Source organism: Hyperoodon ampullatus (assembly GCF_949752795.1).
Source record: "Hyperoodon ampullatus genome assembly, chromosome: 13".
Lineage (NCBI taxonomy): Eukaryota > Metazoa > Chordata > Mammalia > Artiodactyla > Ziphiidae > Hyperoodon > Hyperoodon ampullatus.
This window is the reverse complement of record NC_136926.1, coordinates 65168499-65182353: the sequence shown is the minus strand read 5'-3', so window position 1 is coordinate 65182353 and position 13855 is coordinate 65168499. Positions and strand designations below refer to the sequence as shown.

The following is a 13855-nucleotide window of genomic DNA, read 5'->3' as shown; positions in this document are numbered from 1 at the left end:
TCAGGGATGGGGGCCCACAGGGGCTGGAAACTGCAACACTGGAGGGTGGCTTTGTGGAAGAGTCACCATCAGATGGCTTACATCTTCTCTGTGGGACAAAGCATAGGAGGCCAAGAGGCTGGGTTGGACTGGGAGGGGCCTGCAGGCAGGTGAGGCCAGCCTTGCACACTGGCGCCCCCTGCAGGCTTCTCTGCCTGCCAGGCGGCCAGTGACTCCAGACACCCAACCAGGACGGGGCGGGTGGGGGTGGGGCAGGAGTGGCCAGGACTGCAGACCCCTCCAGGCAGGGAGCGTCTGCTCTTCACTGGTCAACCCACCAACAGCAGTGGGCAATTAACAGGCACTGTCTGTATGCCCCGCATGTCTGCTTTAGAATAACAAAGAGCTGAAAGGGACCTATGAAGTCACTTCTTCTACCCACCCCCCCTTATTTTATGGGCAAGAAAGCCACCAGAAGGGTGGAAGGACTGGCCTGCGGTCACTCGGCTAGGGAAAGGCAGGGCTGGAGCAGCAGCCTGGAATGCTGCAGCCCAGGCGCCTCCTGTAATGCCCCTTCGAGTCCCCTACTTCTGAGCAGTGCCCCATCTTCTCTTCCTGCCCCATGTCAGCCCTCAAATGTTTCCCAGGCTCTCCCCATCCTTGACCCACATGCACACAACCTTCCTAAGCCCAAGGCGCCCGAGGGACTGTGGGAGCAGGACAGGAGGAGCCATGAGCCTTGCTGCCCGGTGGGGAGGCTGACCACGCCCCTGGACCACATGAGGACACTGAGGCCCAGAGCCAGGCAAGATGCTGGCTTCAGACTTCCTGTCTCCTGCCATACCCCTTGAGGCAGGCCAGAAAAAATGTGCTGGGGGAGGAGGGATGGGGCTTGTGCAGCGGAGGTTGCTCTGTGAATCTGCCCAGCCCCAGGCATCCCATGTAGCCCTGCTTCTGGTCCCCTGCAGGCTGTACGGCTTCTGCTGGAGGAAGGGGCCCTATGACAGCACCGGCACTGCAGGCTGTGTGTGGATAAGTGTGTGGAGGGCACCCATCTCCACATGGCTCTTGGGGGCAGCTGATCCATAAAGAGGGGCTGAGTGGGTCACTCGAGGTGGGCACCTGGGACCTGCCCTTTCCCACGAAGCGCTGAACTGGTCAGGAAAGGGAGGGTCTCTCGGCCTTGAATGCCAGCCCCCGTACTACCTGTCTCAGTGAAACCCTGGTGTCTGGAGCCCGCCAGCAGGTTGGACCGGGCCCCAGAGGCGGTGGCCCTCCCTGCCTCCTGCCCAAGACTGACCGAGGCCCAGTGCTGGCAGGGAGCTCCCTAATCTTAAGGTAGAAGTTTTAGTTCTGGATTAAAACAATCTTGGCCTGCAATGGTGAGAAGCAAGTGCCAGCAAATGATTGGGCCACAGTGGTGACTGTGACCCGGGGTCATGGCCTGGCCGGGCAGCTTTACACCAGGGCTTGCTGACACTAGCAGAGCCCCCTGCTGCTGCCTGGACACCCTCGGCCAGGCTGGCGTGTACACCCATCTCATCCCACCACGCTGTCTGCACAATTGTGCCCCCCCGCCTCCCGGCTGCTCCCACCCACAAGCCTTTGCTAAATTGGCTCCTTCCTCCTATTTTCCTCTGTCCACCCAAAGCCTGCCTCTTCTTTCATGCCACCTCCTCCTGGAAGCCTTCCCCAGATGCCAGTTCTTAAAGGGCTTGCCCCCTCCTCCGACTTGCCTAAACCGCTCTCTGGTTTAGCTGGCCTTGCCCCTCCAGTAGACCTCTAAGTATCTGGTAGAGGCCAGTGGCCCCTGCTTTACTGGGATGTAACAGTGCTGAGCACAGGGCACCCAGCGGGCCTCAACACCAGTTCCAGGGCCCCTGTGAGAGCTTTCCTTGTGGCTGGATCCCAGGGCTAGCCATAGTGCTGCATCTAAACCCCAAACCCTAGCATGACTCGGGGGCCCCTGGGCTTGTGGAAGAAGATCTGTGCGGGGCCTCTCCTAGGAACCTTGAATGAATGGGATTCATCAAAGGTAAAAGGAAAAATATGTTTATATGAAATTCAGAAATTCCTCTTGGAGGGAGGGGCCTTAAGAGGACACAGACCAAATGATATGTATTTCAGTGGATTTTAACAATTGTTATGTCTGTAGAGTAAGCAGGTGTAGGGGACAGGGATTATTACCCCCATTTAATGGAAGAGTAAGTGGAGGACAGCCAGACTGCGAGGTCTGCCCAAAGTCGCCAGCTGACGTGCCAGAACCAGGGTTCGGAGGTAGATATTGGACTCTGCGCTTTGTCAATGATTTCTTATGCAACACAGCAGGACGTCATTAAGAGCAAGTCTCTGGGGCCTGCAGGCTGAATTCCAGGTGACTCTGTGTCCAACCCCGTGAGATACCATTCTAATCAGACTTTTTTCAACACTCAGAGTAATGAGTAATGCAATGACTGTCATCTACCGGGGTCAATGGCAGGTGTGAGTCCAGTATGTGGAGCCCCGATTGACATGCAGCTGCTCAAGAATGCACTTACTCCAATTATAGATAGATATTCCTAAGCTTTAGCTGGAGCCCAGCCATCCCCGAATACCACCTAAGCTCCTCCCTCCTTTGGTATATCGCCCCTGCTCAGTGGCGGAGCTGGAAGGCGGGGGCGCTACGGGATAGCATGGTGGCCCTCGAGCCCTCCCTGCTTAGTCTTCTAGGTGCGAGTAGTCTGGCCGTGCACATACGTAGTGGTACGACGTCTCTGGAATATGCTTGGTCCTAGCTCGGCAATGTCAAGAGTGGGATGATTTGGGGGGCGAGAGGCTTCCTCAAGGGGGAGGGCTGGGGGGGTCATCCTGGGGGGAGGGGCGGGCTGCTCTGGGCTGGGCCTACCTGTCTCCACGTTTCTAAGTGGCCTGAAGCTTTTCTCCCTCTGTGAACTGGGTTCTGGAAGGTCACCAAAGGGTCAAGTGAAGCCGATTGCCTGCAGGTCGCAACCTGCTCCCCCGAAGGGGCCGCCCACCCTCTCCCTGGCACTGCTGGCTTGAACTGGGCTTGAGGTGGGGCCAGGAAGGGGCTGGCATTGTTCCCTGGAGACTCAGCATGCCAGGCATGAAGCAGTAGGGGATGGAGGGTCTGTGGGTGCGCAGGGAGCCCTGATTCTGAACTGTGGGTTCCAAGGGCAGAGTCCCTGTGCTGATGATTCTCAGGCTGCAGCAAGAGGTCCTGGGCGGGAAGGTGACCTCAAGGGGCCACACAGTCCAGCCCCTGCTTCCTGGTCGAGGGTCACAACGTCTCCTGGACAGACATGCCCCCAGACATGAAAGGTCTAGAGTGAGAAGAAACTAGGAACTGGGTATAACTGGGTTTGGATTGTTCACACGATGCCAGTCGGCTGAGGAGTAACTGAGGCACGGATGAACTCCCACCTGCACCCTTGCATCACACTCTGCAACCTGGGATGCCTGGTGACCTCTTAGTGGTCATCTGGAGGGGGAGCTGGGAAGACTTCTGTCCGCTTAAATTGATCTCTTCTTTATCTAGAGGAGACGGAACCCAGCCACCCTGAAAGCAGTGAGTTCAAGACAAGGGTGGCTGGGGACTTCCCTGGTGGTACAGTGGTTAAGAATCCGCCTGCCAGTGCAGGGGACATGGGTTCGAGCCCTGGTCCGGGAAGATCCCACATGCCGCGGAACAACTAAGCCCATGCGCCACAACTACGGAAGCCCGCGTGCCTAGAGCCCATGCTCAGCAACAAGAGAAGCCACGGCAATGAGAAGCCCGCGCAACGCAACCGAGGAGCCCCCGCTCGCCGCGACTAGAGAAAGCCTGCACGCGGCAACGAACACCTGATGCAGCCAAAAATTGAAACAACAACAAAAAAAGACAAGTGTGGCATTCTTGCTGGCTGTTTAAAGTTTCCATCCCCCAACTCCCTTTGCCTCACCCCTACACTCACTGATTTCTCATAAATCACTGTGATTCATGCCAGGCATCCAGAGCACAGCCAAGGCACATAGGTATGGGCAAAGAAAGGAGGGGGAGAGGTGCCCACAGCAGTGTGGAGGGGGCATCGAGGCAGCGGTGGGAGGGCACACGGTGTGATTCCCGTTCATTCTCCCCGTAGGTGGCCAGCAGGCCATGTACTCAGTGCCGGCTTCGAAACCTAGGCTGTGTGCCCTCGGCTGGGAAGCCTCAGTTCAAAGATGCCCACGGACTTACTCTTGCAGCTTCTGGAGACTGTTGTGGCCCCTGCAGAAGGGAGGGGAGCAGAGGTGGAGGAGTGCATCTCCCACGTCCACCCACTGTCCCCGTGGTAGCACCCCCAGCTTCCAGCCTCTGGATCGTGGGCCAAATGCTACTGTTCCGCATACCTAGGGCCAGGAGCAGGTCCTGGGAGGAGGTGGGGAATGAGGCCTGCCACCGCAGCTTGGATCTTTGAGGGGCAGGCTCTGTTTGTAAAAGAGACAACTGTGGTCACCTAAAACCCCTGGTCCTCTATGTAACAGATTTCCAAGCAAGACAGCCTATAACGCAGCACCCACGTCTTCCTAAAGCAGGGCTTTGTTAACCTTCCTGAGCCTCTAATCTCTCATCTACAATATGAATGGGTTCGATTCATAATCTATAGATCATTCAGGTCTATACTGTTCTATGATTTTCAATTAATCTTAGGACACCACAGCTCAAGAACCAACAATGGCTCCTTGGTTCTACTTCATAAAGTCCAAATCCTTTTGTTCCATCTTACAGACTTCCAACTCTCCACTTCCACCCTGACCCTGGATTCCAGGTAAGGCAGCATCCTCACTGTCCCACACTTGGGTCTTGTTTCATTACATTTCCCCATCAAAAAACAACCTTCTGGAAAACAGTTTGGCAGTTCCTAAGAAGTTATGTGCAGAGTTTTCATATAATCCAGCAATTCTATTTCTAGGTAGACACCCAAAATAATTGAAAGCAGGCTCTAAAACAGGTACTTGTATGGGGTGTGTTCATGGTGGCATCATTCACAATAGCCCAAAGGTGAAACAACCCAAGTGTCCATCCATGATGGATGAACGGATAAACAAAATATGGTCTCTCCACACAATGGAACATTATCCAGCCATGAAAAGGAAGGAAATTCTGACGTGCTACCACATGAATGAACCTAGAAACCATGATGATAAATGAAATAAGCCAGACGCAAAAGGACAACTGTATGATTATATGCGGTATGCACAGAGCATGGCGCGCGAGAACTCACGGAAAAAGAAGGGAGAGAGGAGGTATAGCGGGGCTGGGGAGCTGTTGTTTGGTGGCTACAGGACTTCTGTCTGGGAAGATGAGAGGGATCTGGGGGTGGATGGTGGGAGTGGTGGTGCAATGCTGTGGTTGCACTTGGTGCCACTGAGTTATGCACTTAAAAATGGTTAAGCAGGTAAATTTTATGTTGCATATATCTTACAACAACAACAACAACAAAAAAGCCAAATAAAAAAACCAAACCAAACAAGCCAACAATGAAACTGCACTGCCCTCTCGCCTTAACCTCTCCTGCGAGTCCAGCTCTCCTGATGAGACTTTCTCACTCTGCTGGGCTAGTGTCTTGAGCTGGCCTCCACGCTCAGCGAGCATTTACAGGGAACACCAGTCTCCTCGGGGTGCTGAGGACCTTGGATCCAGAGAAGGACCTTGGGCAATCACTCAAGACTATGTGCATCTCTTTGAAAGAATGACCCTCTGTGTCCCCTCTCTGCCCAGGGGCCACCGCTCTCCCTCTGTGGTGGCTGGGAGCCTCCCTAGGGAGCCAGGGACAGGGCGGTGAGCAGTTACATAACCCGCAGGGAGATTTGTTTCCATCGGCCTGGGCGGTGCCAGCTTTCCAGCGGCAGCCGCAGCAGGTAGAGGCGCCCTGTCTGGGCCGGCCGTGCCCGGGCAGGGCAGCGATGTGGCGATCTGGAGCGGCTTAGCATAGCTCAGATTCCCGGCGGCGGCTGGGGACCGGCCACTCGCTGAGCTGAGGGAAAGGAACTGTTGTCTCCTGCTGGCCTGGCTCTGGGGAGAGCGGAGGAGGAGGTGCTGGGGGTGAGCCGCCAGCCAGCCAGGGGTGACCCTCTGGGGCCCGGGACACCCGAGCTGCCTTCTCCGATAACCCACTTATCTTCAGGGCCTGCCTCGGCATGGCAGCCTCAGACAGGGGAGCGACCGGCCAAGTCCTATCAGTGGATTTAGCAGGGAAAATGAAGACGGGGTGGGAGGTGAGGGTGTGCAGGGAAGAGGACACGGCCTGGCAAGGGACATGGGTGATGGTGAAATAATTCCTGACCAGGGTAAGTTCCTCGGCCCAGAGATGGGAGGGAGCAGGACACTGTGCGTCCCTCTGCTGTCCCAGCACCTGCCCACCAATGCGCCTTTGTCCCCATGGGCGGAAGCTCCTGGAAGCAGCCGTCTGATGCTTGCTGAATACCTGCCATGGGCAGGCTGGGTGGGGGACACAAAGATCTCTCGGACACAGTCTTTGCCCCCCAGAACACCTGGGGACACAGTCTCAGACAAGAAAACCTTGACTGGCAGGCTGCTGTCCTGGGCTCCTTCTGGGACTGACATTTTCCTTCTTCTGCTTATTTTCAGATTAAAAAATCAATATGCTTTTTTTTTTTTTTCTTTTCAAGTCACAGGCTGCCTCTGTCTCACGGGGCATTCCAAAGTTCTAGAAGGGGCCTCAGATTTAGCACTTTCGGAAGCCACGGTGCCCCCACTAAGGCAGAAAAACCTGACTTGAGGCATTCCAGCTGGGTTCTTGAATAAACCTCTTAGGCTTGGGCCAGTGCCCCACCGGCACAAACTGGGGGATGACGAGAGGGGAGGGAGAATTGATAGAGGTGACACACGCATGGGCTGTGCCATGGTGTGTGGTACACAGCAGGTGCTCAATAAGTGTTTGTTGAGGGGAAGACATCAGGATTAGAAGAAAGAAGGTAAAATTCACTCATTCCAAAGCAAGTGTGGGCAACAAGTCTGGCAGGAGGCACAGGCCTCGCCTCTGGTTTGGGTCCGGTGGGCTAAGGGCATGGGTACCAGCCGGGCATCGCTGTCCCCGACGGAGTAGCTCTACCTGCCACAGACTCTTACGCAGGTCAAGCTCCTGTGACAGGACATGGAGGCAAGCCTGCTGGTGGCCACTGTCGGGGAATGTGTGTGCCAGCTCTGCCCGGCCGTTGCAGGGCACCGACAACTCACAGGGTGCCACTGGAGCAACATTTTTTAGAAAGAGGGACCTTTTGTGGGCCTTCAAAATCACCTTCCATAATCTGCCCACGGGAGAGTTGCTTGCATTGCCTGCCAGTCCTCCGCTTTCTCCTTCTTGATTTCTAGCAACCAGTGGAGGGGAGCTCGGGGTGGGTACAGCCCAGGGCTTTGCTCAGGCTCTGGAATGCACAGAACAATGTGCTTCTATCCCTGGGTATGCCTGGCTTGGGCCAACAGTAAAATTAGTTTACATGCCTGGAGTGCACATCGGCTCAGTGGTGGGCGTGCAGGGGTGAAGGCGGAGCTCTGGGCCAAGGGAGAGGGTGCGAGGGGAGAGCCAGCCTCAGGAAGAACAGCTGTGTGGTTCATCTGCGTAAAGCAGATGGAGCCGTGGAGGTGTTTCCTCAGACACCCTCAGATCTCTATTGGCCTGGAAAGCCCAGAGACTCAGACCATTGGAAAGCCAATGGGAGTCTTATAGGAGGACGGATTTTGATATCCCCACTGACAGCTTCATGAGACGGATTCCTGATTTTCCCAACTTTCTGACCGGTATATTCTATTTGGGGGGTGGCAAGGGAGCCAAGAGCTTGGGGTGCTGGACGGACCACCCCCATGACTTGTAGCCTTGCTGAGCCACCGTCCTCACCTGTAAACGTGGGGGATGGATCCTTCCCTGGAACCCATCTCGGAGAATCTCCACGTTCACATGTGTGAAAGTGCTCAGAAGAGCTGAGAGGCCCATCTCACATCAGGGAGCTCTGGTACCTAAGACTGAGGGCTCCATCCCTCCCTTCCTCAGCACTTGCTGAGCACCTACTGTGTACATGTCATGATGCTAGGAGCTGGGGACTGATGATCACGCAGCCAGGATTCCTGCCCTCAAGGAACTTACAACTCAGAGCTGGTTTGAACACCAAGAATCAATGTTTGTTCCTTTCCTCCCTCCCTCAATAAAAGATTGGGGTTAGGAACTGCAAATTTTGGGTAAAGAGGAACAACTTTTGATTTTCCTGAACCTTGAGATAACCAGGAAGAACGAGGTTCCTTTTTTTTTTTTTTTTTAATAAATTTATTTTTATTTATTTTATTTTTGGCTGTGTTGGGTCTTCGTTGCTCCACGGGCTTTCTCTAGTTGCGGTGAGCAGGGGCTACTCTTCGTCGTGGTGTGTGGGTTTCTCATTGCGGTGGCTTCTCTTGTTGCGGAGCACAGGCTCTAGGTGCGCGGGCTTCAGTAGTTGTGGCACGTGGGCTCAGTAGTTGTGGCGCGCGGGCTCTAGAGCGCAGACTCAGTAGTTGTGGCGCATGGGCTTAGTTGCTCCGTGGCATGTGGGATCTTCCCGGACCAGGGCTCTAACCCCTGTCCCCTGCATTAGCAGGCGGATTCTTAACCACTGTGCCACCAGGGAAGACCAAGGTTCCCTTTTATGAGCTGAGTTAGAGAAACAGCCCAGTCCCTTTGCCCAAGCCAGCACATGTGGAACAAAGATGGGGACAGAGATGGCAGAAACGGGGTAAAAGTGGGGTGATGGGTCACATAAGCCCTGAAGATGCAGCTTGTATTTTGATTCACTGGTGGGGCAGCCAGACCAGGAGATCTTGAGTGCCCCTTCTGGGGCTAAAACCCACAGTTAAAATCACTCCCAGAGACCTCCCAGAGGCCCCACGGAGCCCGTTCACCAAGCAATTGAGTTCCTATGTATCAAAAGCCCCAAAGATGATGCTTAATGGGTGACCCAGCTAAAAACTCTGGAGAGTTTATCCATTTTCTAGTTCCAGGTCAGGTTGTCTTCTAGAAGGTGCTGGCAGACAGCAATTTATTTTGAAACCTGGTCACATGCCAGATTCTGAATTGCACTGTCTTTTCACAACAGCCTTGCTGTGTTTATGACTTGGTGAGGTGAGGGTTTTTTTGGGTTTTTTTCCTTCAAAAAAAGGTATTGCCTCCTTCTGTTAGATGTGTTGTTGACAACGGTTGCTAGGGAGAGCTGGGTTCAGTTACAGACACACTGATGCCTGCTCTAATAATACTTTGCTCTGCATAGCTCAGATGCAGACACCTCTTGGCTAAACAGGGCACACACATTTCAACAGAGGAGGGCTTGAACTTATACTACCCAAGCATATTTCAGCAAAGGAGCATTCCCTGAGCTGGAGTGGAAGGCCCAGGGTGGTGACGGGGCAGTGCTGGGTGGAGGGGGCTCAGGCCTCCAATTCCTGTCATTCCAAAGGTCCCATAAAAAGAGGCACGCTCATTCTTCACCTCGCTGTGAAACCAGAGCCCGCTTCCCCTCATCGTACCACAATTCCTTGGTGAGGATCAAGGCAGAGTTTTGGTGACCTCTGTAAGCCAGGGGCCACGGGCAGCCCACATTCTCCTGGAAGTCAGGACCCATTAGTGCTCATAGCCGTGTGGGTGCGGGACCCTGCAATCATGCGGCTGGGAGCCGGGTGGAAAGAGGTGGGGTGAGGCAGGTCGGGCAGGGAAACGAATCACCTCCTCAGCTTAACTGGTGGCCTAGCCTGGCAATGTGGATTGAGAGTGAGGCCCTTTTCCTGAAACGTGTGATAGGCGCTTCGACAAATGTCTGAGACCAAGAAAAAGGAAAAGGACCTGGGGAACGGAGCTGAGAGCAGAGAGAAATGGGGCGGGCGGGAGAGGAGAGGCAGCCTCCACCTGGCTGACGCGGTTAGTGTGGAGGCTTCCCAGGAGGAATCTCAGGACAGCAAGGTATGTGAGAAAGGTCCCCTGAGATGGTCCAGCCCAGCTTCTCACGGCACAGAGGGGAAACCGGGGCCGGGCAAGGTGACGGGATTGTCTCGGGGGCTGACGTCTCCTGCTTTGGTGTTCTCCCACCAGCTCAGGCTCTGAATCCTTCACGTCACTCAGCAAAGAGTCCAGTACCTAGGACATTTCTTGGCTGATTCACAGGGTGACAGGCAGGGCTGTTCATAAGTGACAGTGGTTCCTAAGTGACAAGGGTGGCACAGTCAGGGCATCTCTGGAGTAAGTTTCTAACAGTGGTGTTCAATCTGCGGCACCACAGAATCGGCCAGAAAGGTCTTTAAAAGCAGATGCCCAGGCCCATCCCTGGAGAACCTAATTCAGTTGGTCTAGGGGGGAGCCCCTGCGCCGGTATGTTTTATTGGGTTGGCCAAAAAGTTCGTTCAGTCTTAAATAAAAATAAGAGACACATTTTTCATTTTCACCAAGAACGTTATTGAACAACATATTCACTAACCGAACGAACTTTCTGGCCAACCCAATAAAAGCATCTCCCCATGAGATTCTAATGGACAGCTAGGCTGAGAACCAATGCCCTAAAGAAAACCTGGTGACTGGAACTCAGTATTCCCAGGCTGGATCCCCCCTTCTGACATCACATCAATAAAAGACTGTGCCTCAGTTGGCCTGTCTATGAACTTGACCCACCAGCTACAAACCATCAGCCATCCGATGTCTTAGTACTCAAAGTGTGGTCCCTGGGCCGGCAGCATGGGCATAGCCTGGGAGCTTGTTAGAAATGTAGCCTCTCAGGTTCTACTCAGACCTCTTGAATCAGAACCTCTATTTAAATAAAATCCCATGTGATTCAAGCACACATTCAAGTTTGAGAAGCACGGATCTAATGAAGACTGAAGGCTTGGCACATAACAGACATCCGAGAAATATCTGTTTAATAAGTAGCATTTTACTTACAAGAACATTACTAAGAAAATGACCACATCTAAGGCAAAAAGACTCAGTTTAGATGTAAAAACTGAAGATGAGTTTTGAGCTGTGGATTGGTGACAGGGGTCCCCTGGGACCCCAAGGTCTCTGGCGTCGTCCGTGCTCATGAGGCCACTGGTGCTTTTGGACTTCTTGAGATGACAACGCTGAGTCTGGCTGCGAAGGGTGAAAGGTCTTTTGACTTCCCCCTGGGCCCACTTGCCTCTCCATGGGGGCGGCATCCCAGCTTGGCAGGCAGCGCCACACTGTGCCAAAGAGCGTCCACTACATCAGAGCCTGCCCCTCTCCTGCCGTGCTGCCAGCTCCCACTGCCGAAGCCCAGGCAGTGAAAGCGAAAGCGGTCGGCCAAGGAGGGCAACATCCAAAGACAGCTGCTGGGAGCTGTGCTCATAGGGCACTTCACACCCTGTCCGCTTTGCAGCCAGAATCACTAAGCCGGGTCTCAGAACTTGTACGTGGAGGCCGAGGCGAAACTTGGCCACGTGAGGGGCATCTCAGAGGCCACCGAACTGAACCAGGGGCTGGCTGGGGATCCAGAGGCAGTGGGCCTTGAGTGCATGCAGCTGAGCGCAAACCTCAGAGGGAGAAAGCAGGGGGAAGGCGCTGGGGGCCAGGCCCAGGACTGCTGGCTGGGGAAGGGATACAAATCAGGTTGGCCAGAAGATGAAAGCAGGTGAAAAATGACACCCCTGTGGGTCACAAGGAAAGTGGGGTTTAATGAGCTATGCCCACTGCTCTCTTTTCTTGAGCCTTGTGGGTCTGGGGTGGTGAGTGGCCATGTATGATGCTGCCTAGAAAGCCAACTCCAACCCACCACCTCCTCAGCTGCAGAGGGGGTCCTGACAGACACGTGGTGCTGGCTTCCTCCAGGCCTTGTAACCGGGGGTCTGCTAGGAGCCTAGGGGCAGCCTCACGCCAGCACATTCAGCCCACCTTCCATGGGAGCCAAAGGGCTTTGAACAGTGACCCAGGAGGCCTGAGTGTCCAGCTCCAGGCCTCTCCCTCTTACACTTAAGCTGGGGCTGCAGGAGATGAAGCGGGTGGTAGGGTCTAGGGGACATTTCGATTTCTAAATATCTGACCCACAAATGCTCCATCCAGGCAAATGGCAGATTGGGAGTGAGAGTCCCCCTCTGTCCCAGAGACAAGTGACACTAGCAGGACTGGGTCTCTTGGGCTGGCCCCCAAAGCCTGTCACACATGACAGACCTATCACCGAGCCCCAATATGGGGTAAGCAAGTTTCTGAGGATGAGAGGGACCCAGGACTGTTTCATGTCACTAACAGGGCCAGGAGAGACAGAGAAAGGAAGCAGCTCACGTGGGGCCACTCACGCCCTCCCTGAGGCCCCCGACTCATCTTTAGCAGCGCAAAATCATAAGGTCCACTGACCAGTGTGGAGCAGCCAATCACTTTCCCAGCAGGAGCTGCAGAGGCCAAGCTCCGGGTGACGATGGCTGAATCAGTCCGAGAAGCCCTGTTTCCTGACTTTCGGTTTGGTGCTCTTTCCCTGCGCTAGTGTTTGCCAAACTGTGTCTCTCAGCACACTAATTCCACAAGAAGTCATTAGCTGGGGAATGCAAAGGGGATTTCACTGAGTTGGATGTAGCCATACAGGTTCCCTTCCTGCTGGCCTAAGCCAGTCCACTCTGTGGCTGACGGAGAGGCGGGTGTAGGGGCCACAAAGCTCCGTTTGTGGCTGAGCATTTCCCAGGACTGATGCTCTGCTGGACACTGTGGGCAAGGCCGCTCTAACCACGGGTCATTGGAAGAGAAGCCTGACCGGGGCAGGATCCTGGGTGGCCCCTGCTGCCAGCGGCCCTTCCTTCCTGGGTGCATCTCGTCTCACGCCCTGTGTGTCTGTCTACCACTGGCTCTGGCTAGGTTATTTGGAGCTGGCAACTATTGTCTAGAAGTCTTGCCCTATCCTGGCCCTTCTCTTGCTAAAAGCCGAGGCCAAAGGCCAATCTGTCCCTGACTCCCCTGTGCCTGGCTGTACGTGGCAGACAGGCTGCTTCCCACTGTCACCCTCCACACTCTCCCAGGACATTCCGGCGAGCGAGGAACATGCCCGATGTGCAAATCCCTCAGGTAATGAGGGAATTCATCACCGGGGAGCGTGGGCGATCCAGGAATGGGAACCCGATCAGTGCCTGGAGCTGGACAGAAGCAGCCCAGGCCGGCCAGCGAGGCTCGGGTTGCAGTGAGCAGTCTCCCTGGGAAGAGGAGAGGACGGCGGGGATGGAGCCCATGGGCAGCCTTCGGAGGGGGCTCCTCCCACCCTGTTCTCAGGGAAGAGAGGGAAGACTGCAAACCAGGTGGCTAAGACCAGGGTGACCATATATCCTGGTTAACACCTGGGGTCTCGGCCTGACTATGACTAGAGCCCCCAGTCTCAAAAGTGTCATGGGGGCCTCCCTGGTGGCGCAGTGGTTGAGAGTCCGCCTGCCGATGCAGGGGACACGGGTTCATGCCCTGGTCCAGGAGGGTCCCACATGCCGCGGAGTGGCTGGGCCCGTGAGCCATGGCCGCTGAGCCTGCGCGTCTGGAGCCTGTGCTCCGCAACGGGAGAGGCCACAACAGTGAGAGGCCCGCGTACCGCAAAAAAAAAAAAAAAAAAAAAAAAAGAAGTGTCATGGTTTGGATGACCTATTATATGGTCACCCTCGTTAAGACAGACCTGCAGGTGGTTTCTTCCAGCTCTGTAATCCTACTTTCAGAACTTCTAAGCTATTGTTTTACCCTACCTGGACTGAAACTCATTTCATATCTCAACTAGCCTAAGGTACAAAGCATGATTACAGATGATTTTCCACAGCCAAGTCTCCAAGGAATAGTCCCTGGGCCTGGCATGGCCACCATGCTGTGCCACCTGTTACCTCTCCCTGATGCCACCAGTTCTGGGACCAGTTCACTTG

At 54.7% G+C, this 13855-nt stretch overlaps 1 protein-coding gene across 5 annotated transcripts in view; it reads right to left on the bottom strand.

Annotated features, from left to right (window-relative positions):
* Window positions 1–13855, bottom strand: part of CTIF (cap binding complex dependent translation initiation factor) — a gene marked incomplete at both ends in the record, with an annotated part of 231005 nt that overhangs the window by 77208 nt on the left and 139942 nt on the right. The window lies entirely within an intron of this gene.